General features: G+C 47.5%; 2 protein-coding genes across 8 annotated transcripts in view; one reads left to right on the top strand and one right to left on the bottom strand.

Moving 5' to 3' along the window:
* Window positions 1–23,024, bottom strand: part of KCNAB2 (potassium voltage-gated channel subfamily A regulatory beta subunit 2) — a 104,942-nt gene extending 81,918 nt beyond the window's left edge. For 4 of the 6 annotated variants that reach the window (XM_079987141.1, XM_079987145.1, XM_079987144.1 and 1 more), the window contains exon 1: window positions 22,934–23,024. The gene's annotated coding sequence lies outside the window, so the exon portion shown is untranslated. Of the gene's footprint in view, window positions 1–4,037; window positions 4,377–4,401; window positions 4,577–22,933 lie in introns of those variants that run through there. The other 2 variants (XM_079987143.1, XM_079987142.1) reach the window with 2 other exon arrangements.
* Window positions 23,025–26,238: 3,214 nt separating this feature from the next.
* The window catches only part of NPHP4 (nephrocystin 4), a 96,436-nt gene continuing 94,850 nt past the window's right edge, over window positions 26,239–27,824 (top strand). The window contains exon 1 of one of the 2 annotated variants that reach the window (XM_079986756.1): window positions 26,239–26,469. The gene's annotated coding sequence lies outside the window, so the exon portion shown is untranslated. The remainder of the gene's footprint in view (window positions 26,470–27,824) is intronic. The other variant, XM_079986755.1, reaches the window with a different exon arrangement.

The following is a 27,824-nucleotide window of genomic DNA, read 5'->3' as shown; positions in this document are numbered from 1 at the left end:
GTCAGGCAGGACGGGGGGAGGGGGATAAGAAAATCAGAATGGATCAGAATGGAGCCGCTGGATCAGGTCAATGGTCCAGCATCCCGTTCTCCAAGTGGCCAACCAGAAGCCCCAGTGGGAAACCTTCAAGCAGGACTCAAGCACAAGGGCCCTCTCCTCTCTTGCAGTTTCCAGCAACTGGTATTCAGAAGTACTGTTGCCTCTGACAGTGGAGGCAGAACATAATCATCATAGCTAATAGCCTCTGCTCAAGGAATTTGTCCAATCCTCTTTTTTAAAGCCAACCGAGTTTTCTTTCTTTTGTGCACAACTACGAAGCTCTATTTTCCTTGTATGGGCATGTTTCGTTACTTGAATTTAAAAATCAATTTTTAGAAAAGCCACCCATTGCCTCCTGTTGAAGTAAGTTCCATAGATAAACTCTGTACTGTGCGAAAATGGCCTTTCTTTTTATGTGCCCTGAATATTCTGTTTTATTCATGCCAAGCAAAGTTCTACAAACTTCCACTTTGGTTGAGATTCCTCAGTTACAGGGAGTTGGAATAAATGACCCCAAGGGTCCCTTCCGACTCTACAATTCTACGGTTATGCTCTCTCCCTGCTCCCTAGATCATTTTGGTTGCCTTTTTCTGAATCTTTTCCAAATCTACAATACCCTTTTTGAGGTGACTTGACTAGAGCTGTGCGCAGTAGTCCAAACGCAGTCGCACTATAGATTTATAAAACGGCTTTAATATATTGGCAGCTTTATTTTTCAATTCGTTCCCTGAAGATCCCTAGCAGGGGAGATGCCTTTTTACACCACTGCTGTTCATTAGTCCTGTGAAAGATCTGGGCATGTTAATCTTTCCTGGAGAAGAGAAGGAGGGGCATGATAGATCTCTAGGGTGCTGTCATGCCACAAAAAACAGGGTAAAGATTTCAGCTCAATGGTAGCATAAACTTTGGCCCCATTTGCCCTATACAGTGGTACCTCAGGTTAAGAACTTAATTTGTTCTGGAGGTCCGTTCCCAACCTGAAACTGTTCTTAACCTGAAACACCACTTTAGCTAATGGGGCCTCCCGCTGCCGCCGCGCTGCCACTGCACGATTTCTGTTCTCATCCTGAAGCAAAGTTCTTAACCCAAGGTACTATTTCTGGGTTAGCAGAGTCTGTAACCTGAAGCGTCTGTAACCCGAGGTACCACTGTATATTGAAAGCAATATCCCAACACTTGAAAAAGCTACGGCTTCCGCTGAAGAATCATGGGAAATGTAATTTCTTACTTGTGGTTAGAGTTGCTAGAAGACACTCACACCCACACTCATTAGTTTATAGAAAAGATAAGGAAGAGAGGACACGTATTGGAAGTTTATAGAATTACGCCTGGCATGGAGAAAACAGACCAACAAAAGGTTTTCCTCCCTCACTCATAACACTAGAACTTGTGGACCTGAATGTTGGAAGATTCAGGACAGACAAAATCAAGTCCTTCTCCATGCAGCACCTAGTTTAATCTATGGAACTCACTGCCACAGGAGGCAGCGATGGTCAGCCACTTGGATGGTGAATAGTAGTAGCCATGATGGCTATGCTCTGCCTACACAGCTGGAGGCAGCAATGCTTCTGAATACCAGTTGCTGGAAACCACAGGAGGGGAGAGGGCTCTTGTGCTTGAATCCTGCTTATGGGTTTCCCAATGGGGGCACCTGGTTGGCCAGTGTGAGAACAGGATGCTGGACTAGATGGGCCATTGGCCTGATCCAGTAAGCTCTTTTTATGTTATGTTCACTTTCTTCATGTCTCTAAAATGCCATTGAATAATTAGGACACCCTCTCCTCCCTACAGCTCCTTATTTTATCCTCACGGTTGCTTTTGCTCTTGAATATTAGAGGGCGGGTGGGGAAATTGTCTTTCTACTGGTACCCAACAGAATTATCCCATCCTCCCGGCTAAGAGGCTAACTGTGTAATTGAAATGTCACTAGGCAGAAATTTCTCTTGCATGCCCCGATGTTCCATCGCAAACTCATTTTCTCTGAGCTGAGAAATGGCGGGACGTCAAGCCAAGCCAAAAATATCTAGCAGAAGCTGGGAATTACAGAAGCATGAATTTTAATAAGTGGGAAGAAAAGCTGCTTTCTCCCCATGGGCACATCAGGAAGTCATCGCTCCTTGACTGTGGCCAGAGTGTTGGCAACAACTGCAGCTTACAGAAGGAAGTTCACACGGAGCTCAGAGCACTGGTCTATCTAACAGCCTCCTCTAGCCCCTTTTTCAGAACCCCTCCAGTTAGCAAAAAGCAAACAAGGGGATACACACCACCCATCACACAGAATTTAGAATGTCCCAGGTTGAGTTCCTGGCAGCTCTAGGTAGGACCAGGAAAGCCCCATCCGAAAACCTGGAGAGACACTGCCTGTCCATGCAGCCAGTACTAAGCTAGACAGAGGAATGTTTTTACACTGTAGAAAGGAGTTTCCTATCTTTCATATTGTGCTGTGATTAAAACAGCCAACAGCGCTCAAAACTAAAACTGGGTACTGAAATGAAACAGGCAGACCTTAGCAGATCTATGGCAATATGCGAATTCCACAGTCTAAAACTGGAAATTGCTCTTTTCCTGTTTTTGTTGGCGCAGTCACCCCCCGCAGCTCCCCACTGCCCTGCCTGCACCCTAAACTGGTCCCACTGAGCGCTTTGCCAGAAGCCTCTCTCAAAGTGGTGCACTGTGACGTCCGCTGCCCATCCGCAATCAGGGCCACCAACCCTGCTCAGCAGTTCCCTTCGCCGCTGCCTTGCGTTACAGAATCCTAGCTGTTCCCCATCCTATCCTTTTCCTTTCAAAGTGCAATTAATTTCAGGGCAGAGATGAAACACTTGTGCCTGACAGATCACCCTCCTCCCAGATGCACTGCAGGTGATGTTCAGGCAGCTGCGTCTCTCCCCCCCCCCCCCGATTGATTTCAACCCAGTCCTTTCTTCACTTCCACCCTCAGCTTTTGGCAGCACTGGAGGAAAACCACGAGAGCAGAGAAAACAAAGGGCAGAGGAGAATCTGTGTGCTAAAATGTCCCCTTCCTTTAAAAAACCCCCACAACAAAACAAAACAAAACAGAATCCACTTTGTTTTCCCTGCACCAGAAAAAGGGGCAGCCTAGTTTTTCTAGCTAGATACCATGGAAACGGCTATGCCGATTAGCTGGTCAACCTGGAAACACACGGGCCCGGGAATTAACCACAAACTATGAGCTGCAACAAAGGAGAGGTTTCTTCTGCCTGTGGCAGCACATCGGTCCCGCATTCCGCCTCTTCAAGGGTCCTAAAAGAATGTGGGGTTTGATGCTGCAAGGAACACAGACTGCAGAAAATAATGGGGGAAGGAGTTAATAACAGCTATTGGTGGTCTCTTAAGTGAGATGGGCGCACAACCCCAGAGTCTGTCAAGACTGGCCCGTACGGGCAGGGGTACCTTTACCTTTACCTTTATTGGTGGTACCATGGGGAAAGGACTTTATGGGGGCACTCCAGGGAATGTGTGTGTGTGTGTGTCCACAAGTGCATGTTTTGGAGAAAGCAAAAGAAAACTCGTTAAAGAGCAAAACCACTACCCCCCTCCCCAAATCCATTAAGCCTCAGAGTCTAAAATAAGCCAAGTCCACTATTTGGGTTCTGCCTTTTGTATTTCAAAGAGGCCAGCCTCCTCTGCCTATTTGGTTGCTTCCTAGAAGCCCCACAGAGGCTGCAGCCCTCTATACATGCTTCCAGGGGAGCAAGATCCCTTGAACCCAACGGGACACGCTCTTTCTGATGAAACATGCATAGAATTTCCCAAGAGCGCAGCAAAAGCACCCGGGCACACACCCGGGCTTCCTGTCGCCCTGCATCTGCCGGAGAGAGAAGTGAGCTCAAGGAGAAATCGTCGCCTGCAGCAAAGAAAGGAAATTGGGGAGGCGGGCGGAGGAGAGAGCTTCCAAAACAGGGGAGGGAGAGAGGTCACCCCAGAAGTCAAAGGGAATAAGAGAGAGACAGAGAGGGGGAAAAGACCGCACCTACCTTAGATGTTGTCGCTTCTTTTCTAGACCGGCAGTCAAGAAAAAAAGCAAGCGGCAAAGTAAAGGAGACGCGGGCGATGGATCTAGCAAGCAGGCATGGTGGAAAAAATGAAATAAGCCAGACGGCTGGATGGACGAGCAATTGGGGAGGGGGGAGGGCAGGGCAAAAAAAGAACAGAGAAAGGTGTTCTCTTTCTACCCCATTCCTTTCCAGGTTCTAGACAGGCCACTTATTTATTTATTTAGTATGGGCAGAGAGAGAGAGAGAGAGACACGAGCCGAAATCCATTTGGCAGTGCGTGGGCAAGAGAGATGCAGCCCCCTCCCTTCCCTCTCTCTCACTGCCGCAACAGCCTCGTTTGTACCTTCAAAGCCTGAGTCAGCAGGAATCTGCTCTGCCAGCCATCGCATTGGCAGCTGATGCTGTTTTTGTAAATTCTGCCTCCCCCCCCCCACCCCACTCCTGACACACTACTCCTCCCGGATTGCGGCTAAATGTGGAGATGGTTTGCTCCGGAGGCGTCTGCTGATTAATTGTGTGGGCATCGGAACACGGCAAAAAGGAGAGCCCCCCCCCACTCCCGTGCGGCTGCGAGACAGGTGTCGCAATGGTCAGGTGATGGGGAGTTGGGTGGGCAGACGGGGGGGCGGGTGGCAGCAGTTAGCTGCTCCCAAAAGTTCAGATTTATCTCAGGGTGAAGATCCGGAGGATGTGGGAGCAGAGGGAGAGAGGACACTGTTGGCTCCATCCTCTGGAGACAAGCCAAGGGACAATGGGATTAAACCTACCGATGAGGCAGATTTAGGTAAAACTCCTGGCAAGAAAAATCTCCAGGCTAGCCACTGACTTTTGGCAAAGTCCAAGTCAGTCCAACTGGCCTAACTTGCCAGAACTGTCTGCTCTGCCTCAAAGGGCTTCTCCAGGGTCTTGGGCAGAGATTGTACTTGGAATCTCCTGCATGCAAGATGGGGGGTCAGCCTACAGGGGATGGAAAGAATACCAGGTTCAAGGTGCTTGTACAGTATTTATTTATTCAAACAACTTGGGTCCAGGATACCTCAAAGACTGCTTGATCCGTTATATCACTGCTTGATCAGTGAGGTCTTCGGGGAAATCACAATTAGTGGTCCCCCATGGCTTGGATGCATGGTTCGTAGCAACCAGGAGCTGTGCTGGGTTCAGTATTGTGGGTCCAGTTTTATGGCACCCCCTTCCAGCTGAGGCCAAACAGACCCTTGCCCTGTTAAACCTCTAGCACTTACGGAACACACACACACACACACACACACACACACACACACCAGCAGGCATTTTAACTGAATTCTGGTTTTACAGTTTTAACTCCTGTTTAGTTTCATTTTGTTTACTTCTCCCATACTGTACTGCAATTAAGTGGCATATAAATGGTCGAATTAAATAAAAACACTTGAAAACAAAGTGAGCAACTTGCACATTTCCTTTCCGTGAAAAACAACAGAAATCTCAAAATATGTATGCAAACGTGTAGTTTTTTTAAAAAGCATTTAAACGCATGCTTCCCTTTCAAAAGACACATGCAAAATCCATATTTTGCTAGATTTAAGCTACCAATGACAATTAACAGAAGCATGAAATCTGCTGGGTGCCTCAACTCTGGTCTGCACATTAGCCCAAGAGGTGCAGATCAGGATGTTTGTATCCACAAAGATAAAATTCCTTGGGAAAAAGTCACCCATGCAGCAAAATCCTTATACCTGTTTGCTCAGAGGTAATTCCCACCATGCTCCAAGAGATTTACTGCCATGTGTAGGCAAAAGATTGCAGACCAAATTAACTTCCCCTCCCAGCCTAGCAGGTCTTTTCCTGGTACTTTCAGTGCCACAGTAGTAGCAGAGCTTTTGGGTTGCTCTCCATTGCTCTTTAGCACCACCATTGTGGATGGTCAGTGGGGTGCACTGCAGCTTAGCAGAGGTCAGGTGACTCCAGGGACCAATGGAGATCCACTTGGTCGTATAAAGCTAGGTCTGGGCTAGGTCTTGCATGTAAGCTGCTTAGGATTGTAGCCAACTAACTCTGGACTATACTACCGCATCATCATCAATCATGATGGTGATGATGGTGCTACCTGCTGCAGTGGTACTCACTCGCCTCCAGACAACTGGCTTTTAACAATCCCACTTTTGTATTGCTGGGCCCTAAGCGCGTGTGGCGCTGTGGTCTAAACCACAGAGCCTAGGGCCTGCTGATTAGGTCGGCGGTTTGAATCCCTGCGACGGGGTGAGCTCCCGTTGCTCGGTCCCTGCTCCTGCCAACCTAGCAGTTCAAAAGCACATCAAAGTGCAAGTAGATAAATAGGTACCGCTCCAGCGGGAAGGTAAACGGCTTTTCCGTGCGCTGCTCTGGTTTGCCAGAAGCGGCTTAGTCATGCTGGCCACATGACCCGGAAGCTGTCTACAGACAAACGCCGGCTCCCTCGGCCTATAGAGCGAGATGAGCGCCGCAACCCCAGAGTCGTCCGCAACTGGACCTAACCATCAGGGGTACCTTTACCTCTTAAGGTGAAGACAGGAGGCTGTTATACTGAGCCAGTATTCCTCACGCTGACTAGCAGAGGCTTTCCAGAGATTCTCCCCCAGCGCTAGCTGCATTTGAACCTGGGACTGTAGAGCTAAGTTCATTCCCTAAGGGGCTTAGCAAAGGAGCTGGAACGCCCAACCTCTTCTGACCTTTCCACAACGCGGTGACTATCCTGTTTGGAGGAAACCATTGCTCAGCATGCATATAGGACTTTTTAGTTTAGAGAAAGGGTAAAAGGTGACATGACAGAAGTACCTAAAATTATACGTGGCATGGAAGAAGTGGATAGAGAAAAGTTTTTCTCCCTCTCTCATAGCGCTGGAACTTGGGGTCATCTGATGAAGCTGAATGTCAGAAGGTTCAAGACAGATAAAAGAAAGGACTTCTTCGTGCAGCACATAGTTAAACTGTGGAACTCCCTCCTACAAGAGGAAGTGATGGTTACCAACTTGTATGGCTTTAAATGAGGACTGGACAAATTCATGGAGCATATCAGTGGCTACCAGTCATGATGGCTGTGCTCTGTCTCCACGACCGGAGGCAGCAATGCTTCTGAGTACTATTTGATGCAAACTGCAGGAGGGGAGAATCCTCTTGTGTCTGAATACTTGTTGCGGGCTTCCCATTGGGGTATCTGGTCAGCCACTGTGAAAACAGGATGCTGGACTCGATGGGCCATTGGCCTGATCCAGCATACTCTTCTTGTGTTCTGATCCACCAGCAACCAGCATCTGAGGAGAATGATGCCCTTTTGGCTGCATTCTCCACCAGGCTCACTCCTATTTTCTGGGGAGATCTTGCCTCACCTCATGTGACCTTGCTGCTACAACCCCCTTTCGCCAGCTCTGACACTACACCAGCCTTCAAGCAAAGAGGCAAAATGGCCTCGAGCCAACACTGCTCTCTACCTCAAGAGACCTTTCGACATGTGAGACCCATCTGCTCCCTGCTAATTGCCTTCCACTTCCTTTGCCACTGCCCAACGGTTCCTCCAAGTGGTTTGGAAGAGAAAAAATGGCCAAGTAATTAAATTGCTCTTGACTTCAAGGCAAGAGGTGTAGCAGCTTCACTGTGGGCCAACTCTCTCTGCTGGGGGTAGCGGAGAGCAATTATATTGATGGACGGTGAAATCTTTCAAGCCGAGTGTTTACATAAAGAGGTTAGAAGCTCAGAGAATGTGGGAGTCCTTTTTGGTGGCCTGGAGAGGATGTTGATGAAGACAACTAGACAAGGGCCTAGAAGACACCAAGTGGAGATTTGCTCCGCCACCAGAGTCACCAACTCCTCCTCTCTCTGCTTGTCTTTTGATCAAAGTGATGAATTCCAAGACATAAGATAAGGAGAACATAGAAGCTGGATAAGGGAAATAGCTACCATTGCTTTGCCGTTTGCCCAAATGGATGCCTAAGCCATGACCTGCTTCCCGCCTCTTGGGAAGCTGGGATCCCTGCCAGCCGGCACAATACACACTGGACCATCTTGAAAGTCCCTGTGGGCACCTGTTACTCAGCAACACCCTTAGCTCATGCCACCTTGGGGAATTCCCAAGATGCAAGAGGGTGCATTTAACACTCTGCAGTCTGTCAGCTGCTCACAAGGTTGTCAAGCCTCTCCGCCAAATCCTGAGAGGCAGGGAAGAAAAACCAGGTTCTGTTGCCACATCTGTCTCACTGGCTATGTCCAGCGGAGGGGAGCCTTTTTCAGACCAAAAGCCACATTCTGTTGTGGGCAATCTTGAGAGGGGGTGGCGCTTAAGAAGTGCCTGCTGGATCAGGCCAATGGCTCCTCTAGTCCAGCACAAGAGCACTCTCTCCCTCCTGTGGTTTCCAGCATCTGACATTACTGCCTCCAACTGTGGAGGTAGAGCATAGCCATTGTCGCTAGTAGCCATGGGTAGCCCTCTCCTCCGTGAATTTGCCCAGTGCTCTTTTAAAACCATCCAAGTTGGTGGCCATCACTGCCTCCTGGCGGAGAATGTCAGTGGTGGGTGCAGTCCAGAGAAGAAGAAGAAGAGGAGTTTGGATTTGATATCTCGCTTTATCACTACCCGAAGGAGTCTCAAAGCGGCTAACATTCTCCTTTCCCTTCCTCCCCCACAACAAACACTCTGTGAGGTGAGTGGGGCTGAGAGACTTCAAAGAAGTGTGACTGGCCCAAGGTCACCCAGCAGCTGCATGTGGAGGAGCATGGAATCGAACCCAGTTCACCAGATTACGAGACTACCGCTCTTAACCACTACACCACACTGGCTCTCAGAGGCCAAAGTAGGTGAAGCAGTGGATACAGCTCTTACCTTTTATTTATTTATTTTAACAGAACTTAATACATTGTTGGTTGTAATAAAACCTCTAGGGTTTATAGTCTAGACACGCAAAAGTCAAGATCTCTGTCTCTTTCTCTCTCTAGCTACACACACACACACACAGACACACAGCCTTTGTCACCCAACCATCCATCCCAGCTGAGAAAAAGGATCATTCCCTGGGGGCCCACTATGGGGTGAACATGACAAGCCCCAGGTTTGTGTTTTGTTGCTCCTGGCATGGCCAGGGGTGGGGAACGAGCAAAGCGCGGTGGCCTTTTGAGCAGCCTGCACAAACATGCTACTAGTTCCCAGTAAACCATGGCTACATGTTAGCTATGGTGTAACATGGCATGCGAAGCAGGGCAATGACAGGTGCTGAGCTGAAAAGTGTTGTGTGCCTTCTTCCCTGCCCCCCCCCCACCTAGAAAAAGCTTTCTTCCTATTACTGTACAGAGGAGGAGTGTATGCTCCAAAACAAGCTGCTGCGTCTGAAGCGTTATAATCCTACAGTTCATCTTGAGGGTCAGTCCGTGTACTAAAATTAGGCGGCTTCTGAATGGCACTGTACAGTGGTACCTCGGGTTAAGTACTTAATTCGTTCCAGAAGTCTGTTCTTAACCTGAAACTGTTCTTAACCTGAAGCACAACTTTAGCTAATGGGGCCTCCTGCTGCCGCCGCGCCGCCAGAGCATGATTTCTGTTCTCAACCTGAAGCAAAGTTCTTAACCTGAGGTACTATTTCTGGGTTAGCAGCGTCTGTACCCTGAAGCGTATGTAACCTGAAGCATATGTAACCCGAGGTACCACTGTATAAATGTTTGGGACTTCTTCATTTAGAGATAAGGTAAGCAAGGAGACTTGACCGCAAGAGGGGAGATTACTCTTGAGTTTGGGTCCTATCTTCTGGTTTTCCCATTGTGGGGCATCTGGGTGGTCATAGAGAGAATACGATGATGGACAAGGTGGGCCACCGGTCTGATCCAGCACACTCTTCTTGTGGACTTACGTTCTTCTGATAGAAGTATATAAAATTATGAATGGCATGGAGAAAGTGGCTACAGAGAGGCTTTTCTCCATTACTAGAACTTGTGGACATCTAATGAAGCTGAATGTCGGAAGATTCCGGGCAGATAAAAGAAAGCATTTCTTGACGTTCACCTATGGAAGTCACTCCCTGCAGGAGGTTGTGATGGCCACCAATTCTGGATAGCTTTAAAAGAGTTTAAAAGCTTTAGACAAATCTATGCAGGAGAGAGCGAGCTGATGGCTACTAGCTGGGTTGGCAATGCTCTGCCTCCAGTCAGAGGCTGTGATGATTCTGAACAGGGCCAGCCCAAGACATTTTGGTGCCTAAGGCGAACCACAAAATGGTGTTCCCATTCCAGGGAAGATGGGGTGAGTGAAGATCTACATCAGAAACAAGGTGGGGAATAAAGATCTATACCGGGAACAAGGGTGGGAGGAGACCGGCAGTGCCTACTATTCACCAAGAGGCCGCTGTAGAAGTGGCCTTGGGGTGGGGCCTGCTGAGGAGACGGCAGATTTTGTCTCTAAGGAGCATGCCACAGCAGTGGCAGGATCAGGTTTAAGGTGCTGGTTTTAACCTTTAAAGCCCTATACGGCCTAGAACCCTCGTACCAAAGGGACCGCCTTTCCTGGTATGTCCCACGGAGGACCTTACGGACTTCAAACAAAAACATCTTGGAGGTCCCAGGACACAGGGAGGTTAGGCTGCCCTCAACCAGAGCCATGGCTTTTTCAGCAGTGGCCCCGATCTGGTGGAACGCTCTGTCACAAAAGACTAGGGCCTTGCGGGACTTGACATCTTTCTGCAGGGCCTGCAAGACAGCTGTTCCACCAGGCCTTTGGCCAAGGCACAGTCTGACCCCCTCCTTTGGTAATCCTCACAGAACTCTAGCCCAATGGTTGCTATTAATTTGATTTTGAATTGATTTTAGAATGCTGTGTTACTTTTATTGTTGTTAGTCGCTTTGAGCCCAGCTTCGGCTGGGGAGGGTGGAATATAAATAAATTATTATTATTATTATTATTATTATTATTATTATTATTATTAGCATCAAACGATGCATTCCTTGGAGGCCAGATCTGCTGCCTCTGTGGATTCTGCTGCCTGAGGCAGTCACCTCACCTTGCCTCATGGGTGGGCCAGATCTGCTTCTGAATAACATTTGCTGGAAGACACAGGGAGAGTGTTCTGGCTCTCAGGCTCTGCTTGTGGGTTTCCCATTGGGGCATCTGGTCAGCTGCTGTGAGAAGAGGAAGCAGGACTAGATAGGCCCCCTTTGGCCTGATCCTGCAGGCTCTTCTTATGTTCTTACTGTCCATCTGCCAAACATGGCTGTGCTACTTTTCACCTGGTAGGTGGGGGGTGGAGGAGAGACGTACACTACTTTGGGAAGCAGAAAGTGCAGAAGCTCCCCACCCCCACCCCTGAGCATTCTGATAACCGGAGCATTAATGCTGCAAGGCCAATTCTTCCCGTTCCGCACTAGCAAATTGCACCAGCTGAGCTGCTCCAGCAGAGCTTTTTGCTCTGCTCCCAATCAGCACCAAACGCAGCAACTCAGCAAGAATTTCCCATTATGCTTCAGCAGGGACTTTGGCACCTGGATGACTCAGCGGACAGGCCCCTGGCGACTCTGGAGCCAGGGAACATTTGGCGTTCTCACACAGCCGCACGCACGCACAGTCACCCGCTGCCTTTTAAGGGGCACAGGCACTGCAATTATGTGGAGGATCAGGTGAGCTTGTGAGGGGTGTAGGGGGGGGGGGGTCCTAGCTCAACTGCTAGCAGGGAAGTGCTCTATTGCTCGGGTCCTGCTTGAGTTTCCCATAGGGTAGCTACTGTGGGAACAGGGCACTGGGCAAGGTGGGCCACTGGCCTGACCCAGCAGAGTCTTCTTATATTCTAATGAGAGCATCAGTTTTGCATGCAGAAGGTCCCAAGTTCAATATCCGGCACTTCCCATTAAAAGCCATCTCATGATGGGAAAGACACTTCTCTGCTTGAGACTCCGGAGAGGTGATAGCTCTCAGAGTAGATAATACTGAGCAAGAGGGATCAACGGCCTGACCTAGTATAATTCAGGTTCCTTTGCTCTCCTTATGTTAGTTACCTGCAGTGCTATTTTGTTCTAGAATAAGAGGTGCCGGAACTCACCACGAACTTCTGCTTTGTTCTCTTAGAATGGCAATGGCACCCAGTGAAGAAAATGCTCTGCATTTAATTAATTTAATTCAGGGGCAGAACATCTGTGGTTCTCCATACCCCCAACACAAATAGTCAGTGGTCAGGGACAATGGGAGTTGGAGTCCAACATTATCTGGAGGGGCACATGTCTCTCTCTCCCCCCCCCCCCCGGATTTAGCTGCCTCCCTAATTTTTGTGCATTGGAAAGCTTTGCAATTGTGCCGTCAAAGAAACTCACACCCATCTCTGACTCCCTCCCTTTGAGTAATTCCACCCATGGGATCTGACCCAGTATTTCTTTAAATTTGCTGAAATCAGCTTTCCTGGGTACACAGCTGACTACACTCAGCTTTCCCATTTCTCCGTATCACGATTCCCAAGATGAACCGAGTCATTTCCACTCCAAATCCCCAGTATCTCATCTCACTTATCAGATTGTTTGTTAATTTTATTTACAAGATTTATTTCCTGCCTTTCATTTCAGGGCAGATTAGATAGGAAGCCCGTGACGCCCAGTAAGGCCATTCATAGGAGCCAACTCTTAGCGGCTTCCAGAGCTCCCCCCCCCCCTCAAAGTTGATAGGCATTGCCATTCAAATGGTGTGCACACACTGTGTCATGTGATCGATTATGTGGGGCGGGGCTTACCTGCCCTCCCATATTTTATTAAAGTTGGCATCTCTGAGATCAGTGGTCCATTTAGGTCTGTGCTGTATACCCCAGTACTCCTCAACCTTTCTAGATCTGAACCCACCTCAAACCCAAACATCCATTTGGGGACCTGTATCTGTGGTTTAAACCACAGAGCCTAGGACTTGCTGATCAGAAGGTTGGTGTTTCGAATCCCTGCAATGGGGTGAGCTCCCGTTGCTCGGTCCCCGCTCCTGCCAACCTAGCAGTTCGAAAGCACGTCAAAGTGCAAGTAGATAAATAGGTACCGCTCTGGTGGGAAGGTAAACGGCATTTCCGTGCGCTGCTCTGGTTCGCCAGAAGCAGCTTAGTCATGCTGGCCACATGACCCGGAAGCTGTACGCCGGCTCCCTCGGCCTATAGAACGAGATGAGCGCCGCAACCCCCAGTCAGCCACAACTGGACCTAATGGTCAGGGGTCCCTTTACCTTTAAGTTTGGGAAATACTGATTTAAATGCAATCATAAGTCCCTGGTTTGAATCTTGACACTCTTATGAGAACTGCCTCCCCACTGCAATGTAAAACAGCACAACAGCATTAGTCTCCCTTACAGGGTTGTTATTCAGTTTTATTTTGATAATTTTATGTGAGCGTGCTAAAGCACTGGATCATGGGCAGCCAACCTAGTCCTCTCCAGATGTTGATGGACTGTAGTTGCATTACCCTGAACAGCTGGGGCTGACTGGAACTGGAATCCAACATCTGGAGAAGAGCAGGTTGTCTGTCCCTGCAGTACAATAAATGCTAAATATAATAGCAACAGCAATGAATAAAAATGACAGGTCAAATAAGTCCCTGAAAACCCAAGCAGTTAACTGATTTTTTCAAAGTCATTATCTCAGTCTACAAACATGCCCAAGTTATTCCTAATTAAACAAATTCACTCATAACAGAAAGAGAGGTCTGGTGCCAGCAAAATTGGCATAGAGGAGATCTAGGCATTGGACTCAAAATGAGCAACAGCTTTCAAAATGTCAGAGACAGAAGACTCCACAGGGAGGAAGGAAAGGGAAAGAGAGATTTATGCACCCACATACTTTACTCATCAGGATTTTAGTGTGCATTTTGGTAAGCATTCTTTGGCAAATAATCACATTTTCCCCCAATCAACTTCCCCTACACAATTTTGTACATTATTTTCTTACTAATGTGTGGATTTTTAGACACACTTCCCCCTAGCATGCACATAAGTTGGAGAACTGCAATGCAAAGTGTAAATTTCGAAGAACTGCTGCGTTCCAATCCATCTATTGTTTCCTCAACTGTGATTTAGGTAGGTCTTAATTTAAATATGAACCAAACTTAAGTCTCTCCCAGATCCCTAAGGGTGGAACACAGGAAGCTGCCTTATACTGAGTCAAACCACTGGTCCATTGAGCTTATCATAGACTGCAATGACTGGCAGGATTTTAAGCAAGAGTCTCTCCCAACCCTACCTGGATATGTCATTGGGGACTGAACCAAGGACCTTCTGCTTGCAAGGCAGATGCTGTGCTATTTCTCTATGGTGTTGGTGGGGAGGATAAATTATCCAAGATTCTAAGGACTCTTCTTTGCCAGACGCAGAAGCCCTCGCTCGCTCTCTTTCCCTGCCTCCCTAGCAGATATCCATAGGTACATTGATGTACTCGATCCATCAATGCTGATGCATCCCAATAACACTCTGCCAAGCAGCCCACCCACGTACCTGGAAAGCACACACTCATCGCAGTCAGCATTCCCAGGGCTCTTCATCTCAGAAATATCTCTGCTGCCCAGCTGCAAGCTCTGCCGAGTCAGAGTTTCCTGAATCAATGCAATCAACTGAACCGTGGAGGCTCTTTTCATGTTTCATGAAACCTGGTAGCCAAAACCTGGAGAAAAGCCTTATTGGCTCAGGATGTCACCTGCTTTGCATTCAAGAAGGCCTAGATTCAATCCCTGGCATTGCCAAAGATCTCTCCAGCTGAAAAGCTAATCCAGCTCATCCCCCCCACTTTCTGATTTATTAAGATGGCAGGGGATACCCAGTGGTTGGAGATGATGGGAGTGGCAGTCCGATGGCATGTGGAGGGCCCCAGGTTCCCCATGCCTAAGTAGAGAACTTAAGAATAACCAGCTGAATCAGGCCTGTTGTCTACACTGGTAGAAGCTCTCTAGGGTCTTGGGCAGCGGTCTTTATTTGGAGAGGTTAAGGGTGTTCTGCATGCAAAGCACAACTGAGCATTGGAACTCCCCCAACTGCCTTTGCAATTGCATTTCGCCTGCTGCTCAGGGTCTCCAGCCCTTTCACCCCAGGAGTCCCATGCTGGAAAACCTCATTCCTCAGGTTTGACAGAGGATCCTGGAGGACGCCCTCTGCGCTGCTCAAAGGCTACGGGAGCCTCTCATTCTTATGCTGCCTGACAGCCAGCTGCCAGCCTTTTCAGCTATTCATTTCTTGAAATATATATTTAATCAGAGGCACCACGGTCCTTTAATTTGCTCAGCCGGGGAGAGAGAGAGTGTCCTTGCCTGCGGGGAAATCTTTCAGTGAGTTCACAGTGACTCAAGCACTTCTTCACGGAGGCAGCCGGCCGGCTGCTGTCGCCCAGAGACAAAAGCCTTCAAAAGTGCTCACGTCTTTGCCAAACACCAGAACCTCGGATAATTTGCCAGTTCTGAGGGTGAAAGAGCTCTCTTCCTTTCCACAACCCTTTGCCTCCTCTGCATTTCTCCAGCTGATAAGGGGTGGGGGAGAAAGGAGGGTCCCGTCCCCCCACTCCTGCACATAGGCAATAAGATGGCATTGGTGGTGGCAGTTATAGAGACATAGCTTGCTAAGACACTAGGCGGGATTAGACGGGAGAGATTCTGCACCCATGCAAATGGACTCAAAGGGGTTAAAGACTGTTTTTGTTTTTTAAAAAAGGTGTGGTGAGGCTGACTTGGGAGTAGAACCCAGGGTCGCCAAATGAAACTGAATGGCAGTCGAGCCAAGATGGATAAATGTAAGAACTTCTTCCTGCAAGGTGTTAATTAACTTATGGAACTCACCTGGGAAGGTAAGCCCATCTAGGAGAAGAAAACTCTGATCCTAAACCTCCGCTGCCTTGTGGAACATCTTTGGGAGAAGAAAAAGCTATGGGGTGAAGCCTACACAAATCCAGAGTGGAGCCCCTAAGAGGGTTGGATGACACCTTGTATGCCTCCTTCCGGCAACTCCTGCAGCCAGCTGGCAACCAAACATATTGTTTGGCTCTCCTTTGGACCACATCAATGAGGCCGAGAGGGGGGTTGTCATCTGGGCAGCCCAGGACCTCCATACACATTGCCTAGGCTTGCGCCCAAGGGATTTCACCTTTGTGTTGCTAAGACAGTGGTTTGACCTGACTGCTGGAAGCGAACTCCATTGTCTCTTGAGACAGACAGATATCAACAAAAACTCACTGCCACATGACATTATAGCTACTAGCTTAGATTTGCTTGTTTATTTCAACAAATTACGCTAGTAGACGTTTTGTAAGGAGGAATATATGAAATATTGCAAAGGAGAAAGAAGAGAGATATTAGTTATGATATTTAAATGTAACAGTGAAAGTAAGAAATGTAAATTAAGTGGAAAAGATTAGAAAATTTTCAGATGTGATTGATGGAAGTCAAAAAAATTGTATAAGATATAAAAGTATGTTTAATAATTGTTGAAAATGATATGTTAAAAAACTAATAAAAAATATTTTAAAAGATTTGCTTGTTTATTTAGTCTATTTACATCCCACCCTTCCTGTTAATGGAGCCCAAGGCAGCAGACACACCACTGAAGCAATCCCATTCAAAGCATAATTATGTATATATGTTGCTTATAAATGATTATGATAAAATAAAAACCTCAGGGGATGGGTGTATCCTTACCCATTAGCCGTTATAATCAAGCGTAATTTCCATATTCACAAGCAAAACAGACACTAAACATCTGATGCCAGAGACAAACCTTCCAACTTGGCCATGCCAAAGGCTTTCTGTCCAGCATCTGGTTCTGGGTTTCAGCTCATGCAGGACCTCAAATCACTTTCCTTGCTATGTCTCACCTTTGAAATGCGTGCAAGAAAAGATATTGCAAGGAGCTGATTTAGGCCATGTTGCACCGGACTCTGCAGCAGAGCACCCCTTCCCTGAAAAACATTTTTACTTATATTTGCTGTTTTAGATTTACTTATTTGCTATTTTAGTAGATGATACTCAGCTTTTCTCGATCTGCAGCAAAGTCAAAGCCACTTGCAAATTAACAACAGAAAAATACAACCAGAAGCACAAAGGGCAGTGCAGTTCTTTAGGTTACATCACATCATTGCATGACCAAGAAACAGAACCCAGGGCAGGAGTGAGCAGGGTGAATTCCTAATAAACAAACACACTCCTTGGCATCAAGTCAAACCATTGGCCCATCATCCCCACTACTGTCTGTTTTGATTGGCAGGTAGGGGACCACCTACACCCTACATGTCAAACACACAACACTCTTGCACACAATCATGGCTTCCCCCTCAAAGAATCCTGGGAACGTAAGTTGGTTAAGGGTGCTGGGGATTGTATTCTGTTACAGTTCTTTGGATTGCTGAAGTGGTATGAATGTGCTTTAACTGCATCACCTAACTCTTCAAGATCTGAGGCAAGGAGCTTTCAGCTCAGCCTATGAACTGAGAATGCTTATGTATTCCCTGTTCATTTATCTGCAATAGCCTGTCTCTTTTCTATTTTTTTAAAAAATATTTCATAGAACCATAGAATTGTAGAGATGGAAGGGACCCAAAGCCTCATCCAGTCCAACCCTCTTGCAGTTATTTATTTATTTTAATTAAAAAAACAATGGTGTCACAGGCTAGCCATGTTAGCCTGTTACCTCAAAACCCACAAAGGACTGTATCCAAAGGACTGTCCTACTCAGAGTAGATCCACTGAAATTAATGAACATGATTAACCCAGGTCCCTTGATTTCTATAGATTCGCTCTGAATAAAGATTAGTTGATACAACCCAAACAGTCTTGTGCCATCTAAGCAAAATAAGGCTTGCATCCAGCTAAGTCCTATTGAGAGAAGACTCGTGGAAATTAATGAACCTAAGTGAGTGGCCATCTGCTCATCTCTGTCCTATACAATTCTCAGTATTTCAGCTATCCGCTCATTGTTATGGGAGAACACTCAAGTTCTGTCGCTCCATTAAAAAAGAGAAAAATGCATTCATTAATACCCCAATTGCATGCTGGAACATAGCAGGCTAAGAGAAACAAATTAAATTATTAAAGGCTCACATAAGTCCAAAGCTGTCATATGCTCCATCCACATCTCTGCATGGTTTACTACTCAGGCTGCAACTCTTCCTTTACCCCCATGCTGGGGGTGAGGATGAATCTGCTTCTCTTCTGCAGGACATGTGACTGAATGATCCAGCTATTCCCCTGATGCGGAGATGCAGCAGAATTATCCACCCTCACGGGTGTGTGTGTGCCTGCTTCCTCTCTGCACGAGTCACTGCTCTGGGCTTGCTTGCTTCTAGCCAAGAGGCATTTCCAGATCAGTGACTCGTGCAAAAAAACAGGAGGCAGGCTCCTGTGAGGTTGGGTATTTCTCTCTCTCTCTCAAAGCAAAACCTTCAGGGGTGCAGAAGTAAGGGGTGCTTCCCCTTTTAATTCAGGAAACAGCAGGCATTGGTTGCATCAAGACTGGCCAACACTGCATTGCTTAATAGAAATTAGCCAAGCCAATGCATCTTTTAAAACTGTAAATGCAACACCTCAACATTCCAGGAGCTCCTGTCCTTGGCCTTCTTCATCGTTTGGGGCATGCATGGATAGCTCAATCAGTAGAGCATGAGACTCTTAATCTCAGAGTCATGGGTTTGAACCCCATGCTGGGCAAAATATTCCTGCATTGCAGGGCGTTGGGCCAAATGGCCCCTGTGGTCCCTTCCAACTCTACATTTTATGATCACGGTAAATTCCACCACCATTACCACCTCCTCTTGCATGACACACATTCCTAAATTATTCAAGTGATCCCCCAAGAGTGCACACTGATGTGACAGCGGCAGCAGCAGCAGCATCCAACTGACACAGGTGGTGCCAACCAGAAAACGCAAAACCAGCCGCTTCCTGCCATGCATTAGCAACGTTGGAGGTTGCTGAAGTCAGAGTCGGGGAGGAGGTGAAAAGCTTGGTATGTTAGGCAGGAAGTTGAGTAAGAATGAGGTGGGTGGGGGAACTCAGCCTTGTAGTTTTCAGGAAGGGGTTATGGGCAAAGAAAGTCAGAAAGCACAGATTATGGGGATGGAGGAGAAGGAGCCTCTTGGCAAATATTTCTATGCACAGCAACATCTTTGTGATTCAGTTTTCATGGCACAGAACATGCAAAGTAAAACGATGACTCACCCACCTGCTCACAAGTATTTTTATTAGCATGAATGGCTGGTTTTAAAGGTTTTATTTTTTTAAAGAAAAACATGGTTGCCTGGGGGCACTTGTTAACTTACCATAGGCGATTAGGCAGGTGGTGGTTTACAAACCTGCCTAAAGCTGCTCTCTAGATTGGGTTATTTTGCCTTCAGACATGAGGTTGAATATGTACCCAAGCAGCCCTGCAGCCTAACGCTCGTTTTTCCCCCTGTCTGTACAGAGCAATTCCTCTACGAGGAAAGATTACAACACTCTGGTCAGAAAAAGTAGAGGGGCATGTACAAAATAATCTGTAGGAGAAAGCAGATAGAGATAAACTTCTCCCTTTATATCAGTACTAGGTGCTGGGGACATCCAAATGAAGCTGAATGTCTGAAGATTCAGGACGGGAAAAAGGAAGGTCTTCTTCACATCATATTTAATTAAATTATGGAATTTCCTAGCACAAGTGATAATGATGGCTGCCAACTGAGACAGCTTTAAAAGGGGATTAGATAAACACACCAAGGAGGATAAGGCTGTCAGTGATACTAATCACAATGGCTGCATGTAGCCTCCAGTATCAGAGAAGGTACCAGTTACTGAGGAGTGCTGTTGAACTTGTAACCAGCATGTGGGCTTCCCATTGAGGCATCTGGCTTACCACTGTGAGAACAGGACATTAAGGGCTAGATGAGCCTTTGGTCTGATCCAGCTGTTGAAATAGTGACGGTAAGGTCTTTGGGGCAGGGACCGGATTTGTTTATGGCATGCTGAGAGGCGTCACACACATTGAAGGACGCTCGTGTGGCAAGGGGATGGCAGACCCTACAATCAGCAGGTGAAGTCTTCTTGGTGGTACTGCCACCAGGGCCTGCCTAGCTGGCACTGACCCATGGCAGGGCCTTTTCAGTGGTGATTCCTCCTCTGTAGAATGTCCTCCCTGGTGAGGCGCACCTGGCTCCATCACTACTGTACTATCTTTTCATTATTAGCCAGGCATTTGGTGGCTGAAGAAATACCATAGAATCATATATCGTTCCAGGCAACCCTGTGATCGTAGGACAAAACAATGCTTCTAATTGAAATTGCTCTTAGAATGCTTTTAACTGTAACTGCTTTCAGATGTTTCAAAGTTTAATTGTTTTTAAAATGTTTTGATCTGTTTTAGAAAGCTTTCGTTTTGCTTTTTACATTGTATATCTGTTTGTCGCCCTGGGGTCCTTGGGAAGGAAGGGTGGGATATAAACAAGCAAATAAATATAAAGAAATAGGATAACTATTATGATGCCTTAAAAACAAACAAAAACAACCCAGTTGTTGCAGGCCTAGCCAGATTCCCCTTGGTTGCTTCTTGCACTGCTCCAGAAATGCTCCTCTGCTTACATCTTCCCCATGTTGGGAAAGGGCCGTAGCTCAGTAGTAGAGAGTAGTAGAGAGAAACCCTGGACAGCCACTGCTGCCAGTGAGTGTAGACAATACTGATGGAGATAGTGGTCTGACTCAGTATAAGGCAACTTCCTATGATGTGAGTTACCAAGATGGGTTGGGGAGAGGCAGTGCACAATAGCAGATGGCTGAAGCAGCAAAAAGAACCGTGGCTCACCATGGCTGAAGCTTCTGTGAGTGAGCTCATGGAAGCTACAATCAAGGGGCAAGCCTCAGAAGGGCCACTGGACTTCTCGCTCAGCCACCTTCAAATTTCTGAATCCTCCGCCAGCTAGGAAAAGCTGCCAGACTCTTTACATTCACGCACAGAGGTATATCCTGGAGAGCACCTCTTGAGTTATTATAGAATTGGCAGGGACCCAAAGGGTCATATAGTACAACCCCCTATTATGTTGTATTTAAAAGAAGTAACCACATGTTCTTAAACCTATACTGGATAACATCTTTAGGAGGTCTGGCATTTTAATTTTGACTATATCCAAGACCCTCTGCGGACACGTCGCATTTTCCCTCCTGGCATCTAAGACACACTACCTTCCAAAGGCGTTATGAAACACCGCCACACACTCTCTTTATGAACTAATACCTCCCTGCCAAGTCTGATCCACTCTGATCCATTCCGTATCTCAGCTTTCACCAACCAAGGTTGTTGATTGGGTTATCCTGCTGACGCCCTATAGCACCTCTTTTGAGGGAGCTGCCAATATACCACTGGGCACTAAATGCTAAAAGGTTTTGCTTTTAGCATTTAAAGCACTAAACAACAGCTTGGGGCCAGGTTACCTCGCCCTACATATCTATGCCTGGCATCTGCACTCCTCCGATGGGGCACTGCTGAGAGTAGGTCATGCTTCAGAGGTGGTGTGCTTAGCTTGCACTAGAAACTGGGTTTTTAGCGTTGCAGTCCTAGCCCTCTGGAATCAATAACCAGATGAAATTAAGGCCATTGCTGAGCACCATGATGTCTCGGCACCTTAAAGACATTTTTATTCAGGAAAGCTTTCCCTGGTGGGTGACCCAATCACTTATGGACTATTGATTGCATATTTACAGATATGGTTTTATGCTTCCTAGAATTTGTAAGGTATAGCTTTATTGTTTCTAGACTTTTGTAGAAATTATCTTACCCCTCTTAGTAACCTGGCCTTATGTTTTATCCTTTTTGTTATTTTGCACACCTCTTTGGGAAGCTGTTTATAAATCTGTTAAACAAACAAGTAAATCAATACCTGGCAATCCCTCAGAAGTTTTGGACTACACTCCAGCTGTGGTGGATGGCTGTTGGCCATTGTAGTCCAAAACATCAGGAGGGCACCAGCTTGGCAAAAGCTGCTGTACTCCTTCGGAGACCAACCAGATGTAACAAAGGCATTTGAGAGCAGTGCTGGATGGCAATACACAAAACCATGTTTTAGGAAATAATGTTGTGGCCACTTCCAACATTTCTACTCTCTAGAGGTAAATCAAATCTGGTTGCTGTTATTTGGGCTGAGGGCAAGCAAGTCACCCAGTAGCAATCTCTCTCTTTTCTTAAAATCCTCTAAAAAAGAAAACCCTAAGAAACCAAAAAACCCAGCCAGGCAGCCGTCACCCCATTTAGCCACCAGGAATCCTAAAGAGGTCAGGTTACAAGCCTCTGAGATGCCGCGCCCCTACAAAGGTATTGCAGAATTGCATTCGGCTTCCTACAAGAGACAAACAGGTCGCTCATCCACCCACCATCGCACTCCCTTTGGGCGATCGGAAGGGGAAAGCAATCGCTGAGCTTCTTCAGGCATTTTCGGAAAAGAAAATGCAAGTTACGAAAACCTAGCAGCCAGAGGCAAAACCGAGGAGCCAGGCTCTGGATCCCACCCTCCTCTCTGTTTTATTACCTCCGGCTGACACTGTGCTGAGGCACTGCAGCTGGCGTTTGGGAGAAGGTGACAGATCTCAGGAGCGGATCACAACACGCGCAAACAATGACCGTGCTGCCAGCCTGCAGCATTTACAGATCTGGAAGTCTAACAGCCAGAAAGCAAAGCAGGGGATCACAGAAGAACTCGCTGATCGCACTAGGAAAAAGAAGCATCAGCTAAATAGCTTCTTTGTGTGGCACCCTAAATCCCAAGCACCCTCAACTTCCTGTCAAGGGCGCCTGTGCCTCCACTAAACCAGAAGCACAAAATGATCGTTCCCGGACAGACTCCACTGCAAAGCATTAACAGCGCCCCCCTTCCTCTCCACAATTGCAAACAGCCTCCCCCCTCACCGTGCATAGACCCCCCCAATGCACCCGCCCGTTGAGTCCCCCGCACCTGCAAGAACAACAGCAGCAGCAGCTCAGCAGCAGCAAAGGCACCTCCGCCAGCTTACACCATCTTCGTCCTCGTGGAAGAGGAACTCGCCCCCGGAGCTCCTCATTGGCCCCCGGGCGACGTCAATCGGTCGCATGCAAATCACCGGGGCCCCGCGCGGCGGCGATTGGCTGGCTGGGAAGCGCCTCCTGGTAACCGGCAGGCTGCGCAACCAAAGCCAGGCGCCTCGCCTGCATCCCCTCCGCATCAGCATCTTTCCCCGGGGTTGGGTACCCATTTGGTACTTAGGTGGTGCCCTGGCTTGCAGCATCCCTCCTCCGCCTGGAGCATCTTTCCCTGGGGATGCTGCGTTTGTGCCCTGCTGTGGTCCTGTGACGTTTATCTTGGGGGTAAGCCCCCACTTCTCTAAGTGGGAGTTTCAGAATTGTAGAATCAGAATAGCAGAGTTGGAAGAGACCCAAGGGCCATCTAGTCCAACACCCTGTAACGCAAGAATTTCAATGCAAGGCTTTCAAGTAAACATGCCGTGGGTCGAACACATTGCACAGGTTAACCTGTGGTATTCAGCACCATGAGATGTGGTGAAGGCTACTGACTCTATAGTTTTAGTGTGGGACTGGTGGACCTCCATATCTTACCCTTTCATCATCACTGACTATTCACCATGCTGGCTGGAGCTGATGGGAGTTGGGGCCCAATGACATCTGGAGCACCATGCTGCATTACACCCTGCATTACACAACGTTACAGACAGAGGTCTGTCTATGAAACCTGCAGTCCAGAAGCACTATGCCACTGAATAACAAATCTTAGAGACATGAAAATGGGCATGTGTACAGACACCTCAGGGGCATCTGGTTGGACACTGCAAGGGGAACAGATGGAAGACTAGACAGGCATTAAGTCTGATCCAGCAGATCTCTCCCTCTGCAATCCTGTGTACACTTACCTAGGAGCAAGCGCAACTGAGCAGCACGGTGCATGAGTGCCAGCTTGGCCCTGCGACCATGGGTGCCTGGGGCCAAGGGTGTCATGCAGTGTGCATAGCCCTGGCACCAAAATTTGTGGTTGCCCACAATTCTTCATGGAGAATTTTGTGCATGCTCAGGCACTCAGGGCCTCAGAGAGTTGGCACCTATGGCACAGTGGAACACATCCTTACATGTAAACAGGCAGAAGATTGGCTTGGAATCTTGTGCAAAATGACTAGAGAGGGGTAGTTACATTAGTCTATTGCAATGAAATTAGCAGAGAGTTTAGTGAAACCTTAAAGGCTAACAAATCTTATGGTAGTGTAAGCTTTTGTGAACTAGGTGTTTGAAGCATAATCCTTAGATGCACATGATCATGGAAATGAAAGAAAATACAGATAGGGTAGATTAAATAAGAGTTAAAATGTAGCAACCTAAATGTGTGTGTATGGGTAATGATAAAGTAATTAGGTAACTTGTGTGTGCTTTTAATTAACATATCTAGTTTGAAAGGAAGCCATTGTCTCTATTCAGGCCAAATGAAGAGAGTTAAAGCTTCTTGATGAACTGTAATTGCTCCCTGGGAGTAAGCTCCCCTGAACACAGTGGGAGTTCCTATCTACACTTACCAGAAGGATTGGGCTGCAATTCTATGCACTTTCCTGGAAATTAGACTCACTGAGCACTACATAATAAATAATTATACATGCATAGGGTCATCTGCAGTTTTATTGCCCACTTTCTGAGAACAAACCCCATTGAGCACATTGGGACTTACTTCTGCATACACTCCTACGGGCCTTCTGGATTGTCTTTTTCACATATCTTCCTTTAACTGATATGGAAACCTGAGTTCACCATAAGGTAGGTATTTCAGTGCAGAAGGCCCAGTCATCCGGTATCCTGTTCTCTGGGAAGCTCATGAAGAGTGGTGTCACTGTATTTAATTTGCACTTAACCTCTGCATCTTTAACGACAGCCAAGCACACAGAAAACTAGTAACTGAAGCTTTTCTATCTTATTTTCTCAGTTTCAATGAGTTAAAAAAAGCTTCAGCACAATGCTGGACTATTTCCATCAGCATGGGCAACAGTCAGATAAGAAAGGAGCGGTAGACCAGAAACACTTAATGGGCTGCAGGTTACCCGCCTCTGTCCTAGTTTGTTGCTGAGCAAATGTTTGGATTATGAAGTGTAGGAAAAGGATATTCTCTTCCCCATATTCCCATAATCAGGACTCACCCTACATTTGTAAACTGCTTTGAAGTTTATTTTGTCAATAGGTGTATAAATTGTAAGGAAATAAACTGGAAGAGTGTTTAGGAACTGAAATAAACATTGATTCACAGAGAATCACCTAAGAAACGTAAGTGATTCACTTCTACAAGATGTGGTGATGATTGTTGCACGTCTGCACACTCCTGCCAATACACACAGCACTTTACAAAGGCAATCCGCGCCCCAGCAGGTTGCAGTATGAAGTGCATGGTGATGAATGCTGGTGATGTTGCGCTTTAAAATGATTCAGTATATATTAATGGAAGATAACAGTGTTGAGCTATGACAGCTAAATAGACCCTCCAATAAAGGGCCACAACTGAATAGTACTGGTGTAGCATGTGGGTGAAGAGACTAAGCCCCCAATTTAAATCTTGCCTCTCCCAGGTAGAGGACACTTATCTAGTTTGCAACTCTGGACAATACCGAGCGTGGGCAATAAACCATTGGTCTGACTTGGTATAAGACAGCTTCCTATTTCCCTTCTTAGGCCCAAAGCTCAGTGGGCAACGATAGGCCTCACAACCTCTCAGCCTTGCCTACCTCACAGGGTTGTTGTGAGGGGAAAAGGACCGTGGCACAGGTTAACTTTGCATGTCTCCTTTAGCTTCTTTGCTGAAAGTCTGAGATACACGTATAAATGGGATAAATACATAATATTGGAATTAAGGGAAATTGCACCAGTTTTTAAAATAGCTGGAGGAAGGTGAGAAAAGGAATAAAGCTTCCAATTGTAAAATTGGCTGCTTCTCCGGCTGTTTAATTAAATTAATTAAAGCTTCCAATTGTAAAATTGGCTGCTTCTCCGGCTGTATAATTGTTGCTAAATTGCACAGGAGCAGGGACAGGATAAGAGTAATTTGTGCTTCCATTCTCTTAAGCTATATAGTGCAGCTAAAATTTGAATTTTCTTTTTCCCCCGCGCGTGCGGCTTCCTGCCCGCTTAAGGCCTCGCCCCTTTTCTCCGTTGCCGCGGCAACGCCTATGCTACTACAACGGCCGCCACGCCGGCTCGGGCCGTGCCATTTAGCAAAGTTCGGTGGGGAGGGTAGGTGGCGGAAGAGGAACGCAAGGAGACAAAGAGAGGGAGGGCGGGACGACAGGCAGTGGAAATTAAACCCTATACGGAGATGGAACGATACTGGTCGATGGGCAGTGGCGAAAGGCAACGTTAGGCCCCTGGTGACGAATGGTTGCTCTGTCCCCCTCCAACTAATAGGCGAGTGGTTCGGCCCGGACAAGATGGCGGCGGCTGCGCGCCCAAAGAAGGAGAGCATGAAAGCGGCAGGTAACGGGAGGTGGGGGAAAGTGGGGCGAGCACCCCGTCCCATTGAGAGAGGCGATGAAAAGCAGCACGCTGATTGGCTGTCCGGCTTCCCCTTCCTCGTATAGCTTTAGGGGTGCACTTTGATTTGCAAGTTTCCCATTGGGGAAAAACAGAGGAGCCCGCTGATTGGCTAGCAGATTCCCTTCACACACCCCCCCCCCAACTCGCGAACTGTGGCGCCAACTGCCTCTACCCCTCCCTTATTCTTCCGCTAGGTTCTAGAAGGTTCCACTGGCTCCTCTCCCTGCAACTTGGCCTCTCTTGACATTTTATATGCTGTAGATATATAAGGTGGTTTGTTTGTTTTTTAATCACACACCAGTGCCCTCAAGAACCTTCACAGACAAACTGCTGAAATAATTTGATAATTTCCATGGAACACCCCACATTATTATTATTAAATTATCGCCATATACTATAACAGTGGTTTGCAACCTTAAATTTTGAGTCCATGGCTCCGCGAATGACCCCTTGGCCTGCAGATCCGGCAGCCCTTTGCCCCTTTTTTGAACACCTTCCCTTATGGATGGACGTTTCCCTCAGCCTCCTCTCCTCCCCTCCTTGGGAGTCCTCTGGGCAGCAGCCTCCACCACTCCAAAGAGAAGTGCCTCCTGCCTCTCCACAGGGGCCTGGGAAAAAGATGCCCCCAGCCTTAAGCAGCCCGACAGAGATTGACCAAAGATGAACATGAAGCCAGCTCCTTAACTTGGGAGGCAGCAGCGGCCGCCGCTCGGCCTGCATGACGGAAAGGCTCCCCTTCTGCGCCGGGCACTCACCTCCCAGGCAGGCGTCGCCCACAGCATGTGCAAGGAAGGCCAACATGCTGCCTGCCTGCCTGCCTGCCCGGCCTCCCACTTGCCTACCCGTTCCCAACAGCAAGGGCTGGCGGGCCGGCCGTCTGGGCTCCCTCAGTCACCCACTTGCTTGCATACTCCGAGGCAGCCTCGGTTCCTGGCAGCTGGCACCCCCTGGCAAGCCCAAGAGGCACCATTGGCACTGGGAGCTCGTAGCCAAGGCTTCTGCAACAAACAGCTGCGCAAGCCTTTGGGAGGCAGAGATGCAAAAGGGTATCCGAGGAGGGAGGAAAGAGGGACGGAGGCTGGTGTTGCCCATGGCACCCTTGACCATCCTTCAAGGCACCTGGGGTGCCATGGGACACTGGTTGAAAACCAGGGTGCCATGGGACACTGGTTGAAAACCCCTGCCCTATACTATCGTACAAAGTTAAAAGAAAATAGCCCACCCTGGCCAATAAGATAAAGTTAAGGCAGTACATCAAAATAAGACAAGTTCCTAACCCAGGTAACCATTTATAG

The sequence above is a fragment of the Podarcis cretensis genome (assembly GCF_951804945.1).
Source record: "Podarcis cretensis genome assembly, chromosome: 8".
NCBI classification, from domain to species: domain Eukaryota; kingdom Metazoa; phylum Chordata; class Lepidosauria; order Squamata; family Lacertidae; genus Podarcis; species Podarcis cretensis.
The sequence above is the reverse complement of the archived record's forward strand: the minus strand, read 5'-3'. Positions and strand labels throughout refer to the sequence as shown.